Source organism: Myotis brandtii, unplaced genomic scaffold (genome assembly GCF_000412655.1).
Source record: "Myotis brandtii unplaced genomic scaffold, ASM41265v1 scaffold44, whole genome shotgun sequence".
Classification (NCBI taxonomy): domain Eukaryota; kingdom Metazoa; phylum Chordata; class Mammalia; order Chiroptera; family Vespertilionidae; genus Myotis; species Myotis brandtii.
Window position 1 is genome coordinate 294,141 of NW_005366833.1, and position 12,206 is coordinate 306,346.

Consider the following 12,206-nt stretch of genomic DNA (forward strand, 5'->3'; position numbering starts at 1 on the left):
TGGGTTTGTAATCTTCCCAATTCTCAGGCCCAGGAATCCAGGCACACCTGCTCAAGGCCATTCTTGACGTCCTTCAGGACCCTTTCTCAATCCCATCTCTTGTTGAAGGCCATTGGTACATTGCAGCTTTCTTATGGCACTTACCACATGTAGGATCATGTTATTTTTTATTTTTATCTATTAGACTCTTATTACTAATATCTGTGCACATATTGCATCTGGCAGACTAAGACAAAACACAGACCTCAACTCTGCATCTCTTACCAGGAACATCAATACTTGTTCAATTTAAATTGAGTTTCTAATTGAATGCTAAATGAATAGATTTTCACAGCAATGCACAATACTTTTCATCTTACATGCACATTCCCTTTGATTAACAGTGGTTGTCTGGAGCATAGTTTTGGGGATTCTGCCCCGTAACAAAGCTCTGTGGCAAAGGGGGCTGTAATCAATTAGTGATGTCTGCCTAGGTCAGGACTGGGGGTGGTGGTGCAAATGCAGTATAACTTGGGAATGTAAATTAAGGGTTATTAGAGTACAGCAAAGAGATTAGAGTACTACACAGTCAGAGAAGTCTGTATGATAAAAGTAAAAATTAGATCTTCAAGGATGGGTAGGACAACAGTGGGTGAAACACAAGCAAAAGTACTAGAGTAGGAAAGTACAACACAACCTGGTAAAGCAAGGATGAGGCAAGTTCAAATAGGAGGTTTACAAAGAATGGGGGAAATGCTGTGATGCTCCAAGTTAAGGGACAGAATAAAGAATAGCCAAGAGATCTCCTCCCCCTCTCCTCGCCCTCTCCTCCCCGTCTTCTCCCAGTGGGGGGGGGGGGGGGGGGAAAGAAGAGCCAAGAGACAGAGAAGGGATGGAGCAAGAGGGAAGATAATAGGCTTTATTTAGTTATGTCCAAGAGTGAATTGAAGTCTGCAAGAATGATTTGAACTCTCTTCTTTTTTTAAAAAAAATCCTCACCCAAGGATATTTTTTCCATTGCTTCCCCCCCCCCCCCCCCCAGTTTTTATCATCCCTGTAGTCCATTGATTTTTTTAAAGAGCGTGGAAGGAAAGGAAGGGGCAAGAGAGCAAGAGCGAGAGAAACATTGATGTGAGAGAGGCACATCGATTACTTGCCTCCTGCACACACCCCGACCAGGGCCAGGGATGGAACCTGCAACTCAGGTACATGCCCTTGACCTTGACTGGGAATGGAACCGGTCACCCTTTGGTGCGTAGGCCAATGCTCTAACCACTGAGAAAGACCAGCCAGTGCTGAATTGAAATTTCAATTAGGTATATCAAGGTTTGCCAGGAAGGAAGTGGCCTTGCTTAATGGTTAATAACCTTAAGTTTTGCAATCAGGTAGTTCTGGGTATAAATTCCAGTTCTGACTCTGACCTCAGCTGGATAACTTAAGCCTTGTAAGTCTCAGTCCCCTCATCTGTAAAATAAGTAAATGCCCTACTTCATTGTGCTGAGGGTCAAATGGGGAAGAAATATGCATTAATCTCATAGCAAGCCCTCACTAAGTATTAGCTATTACACTTGGTTAACCATAGGAAAAAGAACTTTTCAAAAGAGAAAATGTCTACCTCATTATCTCATAATTTGGGGAATCTCATGTGAAACCTATACAATAGTTAGGTGGCCCAGAAAACAATTAAGTATATGAAATACGCAGAGAAATAGAGACAGATCACTTTATTTTCTAGTAATGGGAAGAGGCTTGGACTTTAGGCTTTCTATAGTTAAGCATTTCTGGGGATGGTGCACTTTTTTCTTGACTTAATTCTTTACTGAGTTATAAGGAACCAGGTAACTCTCAAGCAATAGAACGGTGATAGAAAAGTAATTTAATTATATGATCTCACTTAAGCTCTCTCCTCTAAGAGATTCCCTCTTAGTTGAGTAACTAAATGCAGTTTTAACCATTTGAGAGCACTGAGCCCTGAGATGTTGTCTCAGTGCTGTAATAAGAGTAAAGACACACAGGGTGGACCCCCTCCAAGGCTCTTTCTGAATTGAAATTCTAGCCCCAAAGGCCATCTCTTTGCTTCAACATGCAGACCTAGCAGAAAGTCCCATGATGCGAGATTCAGGAGCCTTCCTGGACACATGAAGATTTGCTGTGACAACTGTCCTGTCTGTGCACATGGTTAGGGGCTCTGCAACCAAAAGGGCCCAGGGAACAAAGCCTTCAACTGGAGCATGGAGTGACTGGTGAGAGGGTCTTATCTCCTCGCGGTGGGCCTGGGTCTCCAGGTGGAAAATGAGGCACAGTGTCCTCCCAGCCTGACTGAGTGGGGATGGCGGCCCTGAGCTCACACAGCTGGGCCTGGACCTGGGAGAGGAATGATCCGGGACACCCAGCGTGAACTTTCTGTGAACGGGGCGGGGTCCATCCATCCCAGAAAATTCAGGAGTATTTGCTGGGAAGGAAATACCCTACCCCTGGTAATGGGACAGACAGTCCAAACCCAGGGTTAGCAACATTTCTGGCAAGGAGTGAGTCACCGAAACACTTCCTTTCCATTAACAGAGGTGTTACTGTGCAGCGTCTTAATTGCAACAGAGCACTCTTTGTTGCAATGTGGGGCTGTTTCTTCAGCAAGTATAATGAATTACCTCCTTCCAAATCTATCTGTGAGCTAAACTATAGCTCCGTAAGTGAATTATTGGCTTAATAGTACCATCTCCAATACTGCCTTCTATTAGACGTATGTGTAACATTCAAAATAGGAAAGGCCATTGAAACACGTGCTACTTTAACAGACACTGCTGCAGGGGAGTTTAAATGGGCCACTGGATGTCATCTAAAATGAGTGCATTTTCTTTAATAGGGCTCGAGTCCCCACAGTATACGTGACCCCAGATCTCCAGCGACACCAACACCAGGGAGGCCTGCAATTCCTCAGGCAAACAGAGCTCCTCTGGCACGAGGCGTGTCACTGACTCCCTCCCTACAGGACAGTTATTTTCAGTCTCAGCTCTGTTAAAGGTAATCACAATTTCTCACAATTAATTAATGTGGAAACCGTTTTCTCTCTGCAAGCAAGTGCTCACAGGATGATCCCACTTATGTACACCTTGTCTGGCTAACCCAGGGTTTTTACCCATCTGAGGCACTACTCGAGCCCTACCACATCGTGACTTAGCACACAGTAATTTCGTGTGTCATGTGAAGCTTCCCTTATTTCTTACGCCTGCTGCTCAAATCTGTAAACACTGCATCACAGATTAAGCAACATCTAACAAGATGCTGAGTATTTATCAACCATCTTCTCTTTTCTGAGTACGAAAGCTGAATAAGTCAGACAGACAGACAGACAGACACACAGCCCCTTTCCCTTTTCTATGCACTTTAGTGATTTACAAAGTCCTCCCTACAGATACACTAAGAATGTCTCTATACCAACCCTGATGTGCAGAGTCTAACACTTAAAATAAATTTTTAAGATTCATTTTATAATTTTGTGTCTAGATAATTTTGTGTGAGGTTTTGGTTTGATAGACTTTAGGCACATACTATGCCTAGAACAACCAAAAATCAGAATCTTTTTAGTGATTCCCTAAATCTGATTTGATTTCAAAAATAGGCACTCAAAGCCCAAAATTCCTTTCCTAATTGTTCAATATGTGGAACTCGGGCCAAGCCAGCCAAAGGAACTTTCTTTCTAAGGTACATAAGTAGCTGTGTGCAAAATATATATACTAGTACACATCTAGAAATAGCATAGGTTTACTGAACTCATATTACTACTCTAATGGATAATCTAATACTGACACAGAACATTGCCCTGGTAATAGCCCCATATACAATTTACATTATTATACTCAAGTCACTGATTAAACAGTTCAAATGCAGAACAATTGAGTCAACGTCAATGTCATTTTATCCTCCAGTAATGACCTTTAACCCTCCCTCAGTTCCCATGGAAGAGTTTCTCTGCCTCCTAGCAATGAACCAAGGAATTACTATACAATCATAGAGCTAAAGGATCATAAAACTAAAAGGAGCCCCAAGAGATTTTCTAACCCAAGGTCAGCAATTATTCAGGACACATGCTACTACTTCCTGATCCTAAGCCTTTGACAGACATCAGCAATCAATTTCAGAACTTTTGTTTCCAATCCACTGTCAACAAACCTATCGTACGGGATATAAATGGGAGTTGGCACATGAATGGAATCCTCTTTGCTCTTCTACCTAATCTAAACCCCTCTTCTTTCTGATAAGAAACAAAGGCCCAGAGAGTTTAACTATCAGATATACTTTCTTACATAGCTTTTGAGTGTCTCATTTACTTTAAGTTCTCATTTTATTTTCAAGTTAGACTTTGAGCTCATTTATTCACTCAATAAACCAAGACAATGCCTTACTAACTCTCTGGGTCATAAACGACTCAACAATTCAACTCATGTATTGAGACTACCAGCCTTGTGACAGGTGCTGTGGGTACTGAGAGGACCAACACAGAACTCCTTCCCTCAAAGACTTATGGGCAGTAAGAGAGACAGAAAATTAGAATATATTCTAACTAATAAATACCAAGTAGACATTGGTTCAGTACAGTGGGAGAGCATCATAATTCTTTTCAAGCTGGTGTCCCTCCCAGGACTCCCTCTTCTGCTAGAGGTCACCCCCCCCTTCTCCTGTGGACCAAACCCAGCCAAGCCCCCTCAGGCTACCCCACGGAAGACGTGGCATAGCTGTCTTTTCCTTTCCACTCCCAATGCGGCTGTCCAGTGGAGGTCTCCATCTCTCCCTGCCTGGACCTTCACAGTAAACCCCTGGGGGTCAGCCCACCTGCACGTTTGCCCTCCTTGGATCCATTTTCCACATCCATCCACCTCAATGATCTTTTCTAAGCACAGCTCTAACCTTGTTACTACCCAATTTAATTCATCCTCAGGACCACGTCCAAACTCGTCAGCACGGCATTGCAGGTCCCCCAGGATCTGCCCCTGACCTCCTGTGCAGCCTGGCTTTTTTGTTTTTCCCTGTCACTCAATTGCACCCTCTACTCCAGTCACACCAAGTCACTTAATTAAAAGGTAGGAAGGGCAGAATTTAGAGGCAGAAAGAAAAGCAAGGTGGCCTCATGGGCAGAGGGGTAAGGGTAGGTCTGAGCCCAGAGTGGAAGCCAGCCTGGCTAAGCGGTCTGGCAAATGCCACTGGAGCAGTGTTTCTCCACTGCACACACTGCAATTCTGAGAGCCCCGTGGAGACACACTGCTGCCCCTTCTCAGCCTCAGTGCATGGTATAGAATTCCTATTCCCCACTCCACCACGGCTCTCAACCAGGGGACCATGACTCCCAGGTGGATCAGCAAGGAGATGGGGAGCAAGATGTAGGAGGAGAAGCAGTCTGAAGGGGGAGGAGGGAAGGAACAGGAACATCTGGTGTTGCCAATCATTATTTGAATCTCAGTTTTCTCATCTATATAATGGCAACAAAGGTTACTTTATAGTTGCGCACTTTTTTTTTCCATAAGCATTTCCTAAGATTTCACTAGCCATGATGGAAATGAGATTAGACAAGTGTAACAAGTAAAATACATACATAGGTTAACTGCACTAGCCTCCTAAACTGGTATCACTTTTTCTGCTCTTGCATCTGCAGTCTATGGTCAAAACAGCTGCCGGGGAGAGCTGATTAAAATACAACCAGACCATGTCACTTCTCTGCTCCAAACCTTTTAATGGTTTCCCATCTCTCAGTAAAAAGTCAAAGTCCTTAAATAGAAGAGCTTACACCATCCTAGTGCTCTGTCCCCGTCCTAGCCTCCTGCCTCATCCACCCTTCCTCACTCCACGCCATGTGCTTTCTCAAATAAGCCAGGATGCTCCCCAGGTAACTGTGCCCATGTTCCCTCACCTCTTTTGTCTCAATTTGATCATCACCTTCTCAACAGAGCCTTCCCTGTAACCCTATTTAAAACTGCACCCTGAGGAGAGACCAAGATGGCGGCATAGGTAAACACCGGAGACTGCTGCCGCAAACAACCACTTCAAAAATACAACTAAAAGACAGAACGGACATCACCCAGAACCACAGGAAGGCTGGCTGAGGAGAGACTCTTCAACTAGAAGGAAAAATAACAGCACACCGAGGCTCAGAGGAGGCGCAGTGTGGAAAATACTCAGGTGCGGAGGTGCGCGCGCAAAGCGGGCTGGTGGCTGAGAGCGCGGTTGTCGTTTTCGGTCAGGGGGGAGTCTCAGACTCTGAGCTCCAGATACGGGCGAATCGCTGGGGACTCGGACCCAAACGGGAGAAGCGGGAGTGTCTGGCATCAGTTGGAAGGCAGCTTTCCCTCCGAGGTTTGCAGCGGTTCCGGGGGTTCTGAGAAGCAGAGCCTCTGGGAACAGGACTGAGGGCACCATAACGGCTCCCTCCGCCCGCCCTGTTGAGCCCGCCCCGCCCAAGCCCTGCGCAGAGCCATTTGCCGGATCGCCTCAGGCAAAGGCTAGATTAGCACCTCCCCAGAGGACAGAAGTTTTCCGCGGCAGACACAGCTGATTCACACAGCCAGTCGGCCTGGTGGTCAAATCCCTCTAGTATTAACTACAACAATCAAGGCTCAACTAGAACAAGACTGCGCACAAAGACCACTAGGGGGTGCACCAAGAAAGCATAAAAAATGCGGAGACAAAAAAACATGACAGAAATGGAGGATATAGAGCTAAAAATCGCAATTTTGAGGGCTTGCAAAAATGTGCTAGAAGCTGTCAATAAACTTGAGGAGAGAGTCACGAAAACTAATGAGACCCTCGATGCTATGATAAAGAACCAACTAGAAATTAAGCATACACGGACTGAAATAAAGAATATTATACAGACACCCAATAGCAGACCAGAGGAGCGCAAGAATCAAGCCAAAGATTTGAAATGCGAAGAAGCAAAAAACACCCAACCGGAAAAGCAAAATGAAAAAAGAATCCGAAAATACGAAGATAGTGTAAGGAGCCTCTGGGACAGCTTCAAGCGTACAAACATCAGAATAATTGGGGTGCCAGAAGATGAGAGACAGCAAGATATTGAAAACCTATTTGAAGAAATAATGGCAGAAAACTTCCCCCACCTGGTGAAAGAAATGGACTTACAGGTCCAAGAAGCGCAGAGAACCCCAAACAAAAGGAATCCAAAGAGGACCACACCAAGACACATCATAATTAAAATGCCAAGAGCAAAAGACAAAGAGAGAATCTTAAAAGCAGCAAGAGAAAGAGACTCAATTACCTACAAGGGAATACCCATACGACTGTCAGCTGATTTCTCAACAGAAACTTTGCAGGCCAGAAGGGAATGGCAAGAAATATTCAAAGTGATGAATACCAAGAACCTACAACCAAGATTACTTTATCCAGCAAAGCTATCATTCAGAATTGAAGGTCAGATAAAGAGCTTCACAGATAAGGAAAAGCTAAAGGAGTTCATCACCACTAAACCAGTATTATACGAAATGCTGAAAGGTATCCTTTAAGAAGAGGAAGAAGAAAAAGGTAAAGATACAAATTGTGAACAACAAACATGCATCTATCAACAAGTGAATCTAAGAACCAAGTGAATAAATAATCTGATGTACAGAATGAACTGGTGATTATAATGAATCAGGGACATAGAAAGGGAATGGACTGACTATTCTTGGGGGGGAAAGGGGAATGGGAGAAAGAGGAACAAATGTAACCTGAACAATAAAGATTTAATTTAAAAAAAAATAAATAAATAAAAATAAAACTGCACCCTGACCCTCTTTCATACCTTATGTTACTCTAGAGCAGCGGTTCTCAACCTGTGGGTCGCGACCCCTTTGGGGGTCGAACGACCCTTTCACAGGGGTCGCCTAAGACCATCGGAAAACACATATATAATTACATATTGTTTTTGTGATTAATCACTATGCTTTAATTATGTTCAATTTGTAACAATGAAAATACATCCTGCATATCAGATATTTACATTACGATTCATAACAGTAGCAACATTACAGTTATGAAGTAGCAATGAAAATAATTTTATGGTTGGGGGTCACCACAACATGAGGAACTGTATTAAAGGGTCGTGGCATTAGGAAGGTTGAGAACCACTGCTCTAGAGCATGCTCACCCTCTAATATATTCTATTGTCTTTTACCAATTTATTTTGTTTACTGGTTACCTCTCTCCATTTAAACATAAGTTCCAGGAGGACAGGGTTTTTACTGTTTTATTCACTGCTGTATGCCCTACCCCTAGAACAGTCCCTGGCACACAGTAGGTGCCCAATATATATTTGTTGAATGAATGAATGATTTAAGTGTTGGTTACTGCAGGTACATTCCAAGGCTGAGCTGATTAGAGGCCCAGCAGTACCAGGCCTGGGACCTGCCACAACAAATGAGCTTCATTGAAAACGAAACATATTTTGAACACTGCGGTACGCAAGGCTCTGTGCAGGTGATGAGCTGGGCCTGGAACTAGCCTGAGCTGTGGCTCGCCCCTGTCCTCAGGGACTTCACAGACACATAAAAACAGGTAGAGCAAGAAAGCATATCCCATGACTCAAATTAGCACCACCAGATATACATTTACAGGAACTCAAGTGCAGGAGGTGCAAGGCTGAGGCAAGGGTATTACTAAGAACGGTTCCTGGTTGTAGACAATGGAATCTGAATCTAGAAATGATTGCTTCCTTGGGTACTCCAAAGAAAATTATTCAGAATGAATAAGCTTGCCAGCTCTGTTGTGTAAATAACATCTATTTCCTTTCCTGAAAATCCTTAAGCTAGAAATCAGATTTTCTAAATGATTGAAATAAAGCATAAACTGTCTTGAAAGACAGAAAGACCAGGCTTTATGCTGTGAATAGGGTATGGACCCCACGAGTGCTTTACCAAGATTATGCACAATATGAGCACTGGGTGACCTGAATCAGAATGCCCTGGGGCACAGAATTCTCACACCGCGATTCTGCGTGAACAGAATTCCCACTTGAAGCACAAAAATTCTTCCCTCACTGTTTCAGCCTGTTAAACGAATTGAGAATTGGGCTATGGGGCACAAGACAAAATGATTAAGTCTTTAAAAAAAAAGCATTTAAAAAATATCCTTTAAAAAAATTGAACAATGCCCTGGAGGCTGGTATTTGGGGAACATTTGGCCCATGGGCTGTATTAGGCCCAAGAAATCATTTGGTCTGGCCCTGCCAAGGCATTAGAGGTGAGTTAATTAAATGTTCGACCAAATATAGCAGGCTGATTTTTAAGGTGATAATTTGTATGGCCTGCGAATGATGTTATAAATATCCAAATGGCCCTTGGCAGAAAAAAGGTTCCCCACTCCTGGGCCTTAGAGCATGTCATCAAAACACTCGAATCACCTTGAACTCTGTAGTATAAGGCAGACACTAAGCAGAACAGACCATGAGACTTTATTTCATAAGAAAATATTAACTTCCTCAGAATAAAATTATTGCGATTTACCTTAAGATAACATTTATTAAGTGCTTATTATGTGCCACAACTGTGTGTTTTCACACTATATTAATCAACGCTGATAACAAATGAAGTCATGACAAATATCCCTATTTTCCAGATGAGGACATTGAGGACCCCAGAGAATAAGAGATTTGGCTAAATGGTAGAGTCTGGTAGTGCCAGAATTCAAATCCAGCACTCTAGACTCCAGACTCTGTGCTCATTCTTTACACTACAGAAGCAGGGAAAAGCCTGTGAGAATTGTAATGAAGGCAACAAAACTGTCCCTAATGGTGTTTGCATAAAGGCCTCTCATCTGAATAGCTGAGATATTATTTCTAGGACCTTATAGGCTTTCACAGAAATTAACAAATTTGGTTATTTAACTATTCAGTCCCATTATCTCGTGACTAAGTATTTGAGAAAATGTTTAGCAGTTAGCATCTTCTTTCCATGAAAACAATGAACTTTCACACCTAATAAAGATATACTATGTCTTGAAAAATCAAAGACTTTAAGCTGTTTCATACTTTTGCCCCTCATTTTAATAATAAAAATATTTGAAAGTGTCAAGGCTGCTGAATTACAGCAGGGACCAAACATTTTAATGGCTGCAATCAGCCCTACATTGTGCCAGGGTAGTTAATAAATTTAAGAGTTCGTACATCTTTAAGATCCACATGCTCAAAGGTCCAGAAGGGAAATTGCATGAGAGTGTTTGTGATTTTCTGTATCAATTAAGATTATAAAAATAAACTTAATATCATGAACTAGTAAGTTCTTAGGAATGAACTCAGCGTCACTGCTGTAAGTTGGCTGGAATTTCACTTCTGGTTAAACCAATGAGACAACACAAACAGGTATACTAGTAATCTCCACACAGGCCCAGTGCTCCGAAGAAAGAGGGGAAAAGCAGGATCTCGGGAAGTGCCTGTGATGGATGGGTTCACTGGGGGTGGCCCAGGCTTGACACTGCTCAGACCAGGAGCAGAAACACTAGGGGACTCCCCTGTGCTGCTCCTGGAGGGGCAAACGTCTAGGAATACTTCCGCTGGGCCCTTACAATTTTTATATGGGGATTTTCCTTTCTGAATCAAGCTCCTGGGCTCACTCACATTAAAACTGGAGGGAAAATAACCATCAGGACCAAATGCCAGGTTTGCAAAATAGGCATGTCATCCTTCTTGACTCCAAAGATGTACCTATGCAACAGGTTCTAAAGGCCAGGGAACAACTGCTCAAAATCCTTTCCAAGCCAGCAACACAGGTGAGTCTCTCTGGAGAACCCCATGGCCAGAAAAGCAGATTCCACTTCCACAGGGAATTGGGAGGGAAATGTCAGGCTAGGTTTACCCTTGAACTGTCCTTACACGGAGACAGGAAAACAATCAAGATCATCTCATCTATTTGGTCGAAGGGAAATCTAATCACTTTCTTTGTGACTTGTGTCATTTGAACAGGGCAGGGAAAGACCAATCTTCCCTAAAACAGCCCTTAGCCACTTGACCCTTCTAGGGGGAGATACAGTAGAGCTAAGTGGTCAAGACTTGGTTCTCTACTTCTCTGCTTTCCTCCCACAAATGGCCTCTGCTAAGACAATTAGAGAACGCTACTTATTTACTAGAAACCTGACTTTACTTTGCACAAGTTTCTGGAGGAGCAAATCTGGGGGGTTAAGTGAGGGAGCAGGCAACACCAACTATTCTGAGATGCAGAAGTAGCAGCTGCAGGGGGGCGGGGAGGGGGGTGCGGGCATGCACTGGGACCAGGAATCAAACCAAGACCTCCTGGTTCACAGGTTGATGCTTATCTACTGAACCATGCCAGCTGGCGGGTCCCAGCTTCTGTTTCCAAATGGAAGGTGGGGACTTAGAAGGAGTCTCACCTCCTGTGTGTCCTCACCTGTGTGAACTCACAGAGTAAAGGAGACAGACATGACTCGGACTCAAAGAGGAGCATCCCAGAGCCCAGGTTGTAAAACAGACAACCTGGCAGAAATCCAGAATCCAAACAGGAACCACTCACACCTCTGAGCAATGGCTCAGACATCCACCCAGGGCAGCGATTTATCAGGAGTGAATCACTTAAATATGTTTTTGTTGAAAAACAAGCAAATATGACTTGAAAATTATTTTCAATAGAAGAACAGTATGGAGAGTAAGGAAGTTCAGGGAGCCCATGTCTACACATTAGCAGGTTGGGGAAGGAGGAAAACTGAGTTCTGCTGGATCTCTTCTTCCCACTCCCGTCACCCCTGCATTTGGCACGAATGTGGCAGGTTTTCAGAGCCCGGGTGCCGGCAGTTCGTGCTCGCTGCCTGGGAAGGCGCCTTTCCAGCCCCTGCCCCCTGGGAAGCAAGGGCAACACCCCCCACCCTACGCCCTGGCCGTCCCAGGCTAAGGTGCCTCTTCCAGTCAAAGGAGAACTGTAATCCACATCTCTGTCCGGGCAGCGTGGTTCAGACCAAAAATTGGGGAGCAGATACCATTAAACACACACACACACACCCACCATGTTTGCTTCCACTAGGGAAGAACCCAGAGCTACTTGCTTCCCTTTCCCCTTCCAAACCCTTTTGATCGTTTTGGGTAAAGCAGGACCCGGCAGCTCAGCTCCTGGGGCACCCAAATGGGAGCCCCGATGAGCTTTGTTCTTCCCAGGCACAAAACAACACCGTGGGAGAGGCAAGCTCCCGCGTGGGGTCCGAGGCCGAGAAGGCGCCGAGGGACCCGGGCACTGGGTGTGCCA

The 12,206-nt window shown here is 44.2% G+C and overlaps 1 long non-coding RNA gene across 1 annotated transcript; it reads right to left on the minus strand.

The window, feature by feature from the left end:
- Window positions 1-202: 202 nt before the first annotated feature.
- Window positions 203-996, minus strand: LOC106727511. Its single transcript, XR_001363730.1, has 2 exons — window positions 863-996; window positions 203-782 (listed from the first exon to the last, which is right to left on the minus strand). It is a non-coding gene; the product is annotated as an uncharacterized LOC106727511 (long non-coding RNA).
- Between the last annotated feature and the right edge of the window lie 11,210 nt (window positions 997-12,206).